Source organism: Danio rerio, chromosome 4 (genome assembly GCF_052040795.2).
Source record: "Danio rerio strain M-AB ecotype USA chromosome 4, GRCz13ab, whole genome shotgun sequence".
Classification (NCBI taxonomy): domain Eukaryota; kingdom Metazoa; phylum Chordata; class Actinopteri; order Cypriniformes; family Danionidae; genus Danio; species Danio rerio.
Window position 1 is genome coordinate 75907501 of NC_141024.2, and position 4373 is coordinate 75911873.

Sequence of the window (4373 nt, forward strand, 5' to 3'; positions counted from 1 at the left end):
ACAGATGAATCATCAGTCAAACTGCTGAAGACTGAAGAGAGATTTACCCATAACCCTCTGCAGGATCAGTCAGTAACAGTGAGATTTTCTGTGGTCTCCCCTGTGTATGTGTGTGAGAGAGAGTGTATGTGTTCATATATAAAAGATAATTTAAAAAAAATCTGAATACTGTGTGAATCTTTGAAATACATAATCAACACCTTACAATACTGAAATCAGCTTCAGAGCATTAGTAATGTATGACAATTATCACACAGTCAACCCCCACCACCAGTCTCCTTGGTGGACAGGAGTTTGGCTAAAGGAATAAAATGGGTTGCCTTGTAGAACCCACCATCATCAAAACAAAGTTAGTACCTCTCGATTGAGGTAAGCCAGAGACAAGAGTCACGTGTGACCAGGGGCGAGAGGGAATGGGAAAGGATTGTAACAGACAACCGGGCAGCTGATTAGAAGTTTTATTCTGGGCAGATACTGCACAAGCCAACACAAACTGCTTGATGTCCTGGGTCATAGATGGCCACCAAAATCACTATTGAATAGTAGCCAGCGATATACAGACTCCAAGGTGACAGGCTACTTTGAACTCATGACCCCACTGAAGGACTTCTGGTCTTAACCTAACTGGCAAAAAGAGGCAACCTCAGGAACCACTCCAGAGCTTTCCATGAGTTGGGGATTTGCCGCTCGGCTACGGCCCTTACATTAATGTGATCAGCCCTGATGCCCTTCGTTGAGACCATATGCTTTGGTACACAAAGACAAATCTATTTACCATGTCCCTCAGCACATTGTTGACCAGTGGCTGAAAGACAGCTGGGGCATTAGTAAACCTGAAAGGTAAAACCTGGTATTTAATGTTTCCTGTGGGTGTGTTGAATGCTGTCTTCCACTCATCCCCCTCATTTTTCCAGATTAGGGCATTGCGAAGGTCGAGTTTTGTAAAGATCTTGGCTCCCTGCAATAACTCAGAGGCAGAAGATATCAAAGACACAGGGTACTTGTTCTTAACAATAAGGTAATTGAGACCTCTGTACAAGGACACAGAGAGACACTTTATATCAAAGAAGAACCCAGCCCCAGCTGTAGAGGAAAAGGGGTGAATTAAGTCAGCTTCTATAGACTCTTGAATGTACTTGTCCATGTCCTCTCTATCAGGAATAGAAAGGAAATACCACCAACCCCTGGGCATAGAAGAGCCTTGGACTTTGGCACAATCATATGGTTGGTGGGGAGGTAAGAACTTGGCCTGGGACTTGCTGAAGACCTGGCACAGATCATGGTACTCCGACGGGACTACAGAGAGATCTAAAGCTTCTAAAGATCTAAAGGACACGAGGCAGCACCCTGACACATAACAAAAGAAGACTGAATCCAAGATAACACAGAATTACCTGACCAGTGACCTCACAGTGTTTGCCAGAGATAATTAAATTTGCAGATGGGGTGGAATGGTGATGGAGGTGATGGTAAGACCAATTAGGAAGCAGACACTGATAGGGGAAGAAAGAGAGATTGCAGGAATGCTACAGGACACGGCAGTGGTACTGTTCATAAAGTTGCCCCTTGCTTCAGAGTAAATCAGGCCACAAAAAAGAATGGATGACATCTCTGAGCTGGAGTGAGGCTGACAGTGAGGTACAATGTGTGAGGGTATCAGAACAAGGAAAGGTGCCCACCAGGATCCCCTGGACTACTGGTGAGTTGGGCTTTTAAAGGAGATCCCACAGTACAGACACAAGCACCTAGCCAGAAAACAGCCTAGATGCTGTTTCTCCTTGGTAGTTAGTTGCAGGTGTCCATGCAGCATCAGCTCCTGGTCAGAATTTGGTGGTGGAGTGTGTAGAAAACTTGAGACACCCTCATAAGACTTCCAGGAAGGGCGAGTTGCTCGCTGAAGTTGACTGAAATGAAGGCGACCCTCAACCCAAAATCAACCAGGGCATCAAAAAAGTTATGGGCAGGCCCTGCCTTTAAAGGGGGTGATCGTGAATGCTACTCTGGATTCCTCAGTGATGGAAGGATGAGGCTGGAGAGCAAAAACAAGGAAACACTGGCAGAGGAGAGACTAACAGGAGCTGGGATCCCCAACATAGGCTATTGGGCTGTTTGCTTGAGGCTCAGGTTCAGGGTGGAGAGGAATGGCTGCCTGCCTGACGTCTCTAACATAAGGCTGACGCTGCTGGACTTGAACGTTGGGTTCAGTTACAGGTTGTTTAGAGAGATCAGCAGAAGGAGAAACTAAACCAAACTAGGACATTTGGAGTCTAGATAAATGACAAGACACAAGAGGACAATACAACTTTTAAGATTTCTTTTGTGGTTTTGATTTTTGAGTATATGTTGGGGTGTAAATGAGCAGATGTTATTAATGCATACCTGCCAACATTTCTGTTTTTCCTGGGAGTCTCTCGTATTTCAGAACCGTCTCCCGGAAAACTCCTGGAATTTCAGGAGTTTTGATGTGAAATTTTTATTTGTTTAGAATTGGTTTAAAATCTGTCATTTAAATACATTTCGACATGCATTTTCAAATAACTTCTATAATGTAGAGATCAAAATTCAAAAAAAAGTTTTCAATTTTAGACGTAATCCCAAACTCTTATAAAAAGTCCTTACTATTTTCAGCAAGTAAACCGACAATGTATATTTCAACACACATTTCAACAATGATTAAACTCCTGTGACTTCCTCTGACAACATCATATTTAGTCATTTTTAACAGTTTTTTTTAGTGTAGTGATAATAAATGCTTTATCTTAATGATGGTTGTTTACTCTTCTTCTGTAAGTTTGTCAAAGCCCTGGTTGTGGAATACATCTCAGTAAATTATGATATTATTGAAAACTTGATTTATTTTAGTAATTCAATTTAAAAGGTGAAACTGGTATATTGGATTGATTTATTACACACAGACTGATTTATTTCAAGTGTTAATTTCTTTCCATTCTGATCAGCTTACAGCTAATGAAACCCCACAATTCAGAATCTCAAAACATTGTAATATATGATGGCCAATGACTTTTTTAAAAGGGATTTTCACACAGAAATGTTAGACTGCTAAACATTATGAACATGTATTCAATGCTTGGTCTGGGCTGTTCTTGCCTGAATTACTCCAGCAATGTTTACAATACTCCACAGATCCTTTATGAGTTTTCTGGCCAATCCAGTACAGCGATAAAATGGTCCTTAAAGCAGGTGTTAGCACATTTGGTAGTGTGGGCAGATGTCAAGTCCTGCTGGACAGTCAAATCACCATCTCCATGAATCTGCCAGCAGAGGGAGCCATGAAGTCAATAATATCTGACTGCAGACTAGCATTTGCAATGGAGACACACAGCCTCAGGCACAATGCACTCAATGGAGCTGGTGACGTCAATGTGAGGGGTATGGATGCTCCCCAAACCACCACTGACTGTGGAAACTTAACACTGGACTATAATAAACTTTAATTCTGCGCTACTACTTTCTCCTTCCAGATCTTGATTTCCAAATAAATGCTAAATTCTACTTTCATTTGATGAGGACTTTGGCCTATTGGTCCTTTTTGTCTTTAGCCCAGATAAGACACCTCTAACACTGTCTCATGTTTTCCTCTATTGTAAGTAACACCTGGCGGATCTAGTGTTGAGCTCAGAGTGCATACTATTAATAATTCACCATATGGACACTGAAGGGTTATTCTCACTACATTATATTGTACTAGCTGGAGCTTCCTAAACTGGCATTAGCATATAATATCTGACAGTAGTCAAGCTCTGAGGAAAAACAAGAGTATCCTATTATATAATATCATAGTATCTATACCAATTACACCCCTCAGATTCTTTCTGCTGTATTCTCAATATGCCATTTTTACCATGACAATATTAAAACCTTTCCTCATAGTTGTCCTGAAGCCACAGATAAACATTCATTCTTGTCTGAAGGCAAATTTGGAAATCTTTATTGAATTATCATTGTTGGAGAAAAATATAATGTGGAATTCAATGGTAAAAGGTGTCGAGCTTTCTTCTAATTAAGGTCTTTTGTGTTTAGCAGAAGAAAGACAGTCAAACCGGTTTGGAACTCAAGAAGGGTGAGTATATTATGACTTTTTTCACTTTGGGGTGAGCTATCTCTTTCAGTATTGTTCAGAGTCCTCTCAGATTTCATCTCAAATTCCTTGTTATCTTCTTGAAAACTTGTGCTCAGAGAAACTGCACAAATATTGTCTGTTCTAGTGGTGTGTTCTCTCAAGGACACGCCCACAGTCGGGAGAATCCCATGAATATTAATGTCAACGCCACTCGGTGGAACCAATAACATTTCAGGATATACCTGTAGGAGCGCACAGGTGTGTTTTAGTGAACTGAAGAGTCACAGAGCTC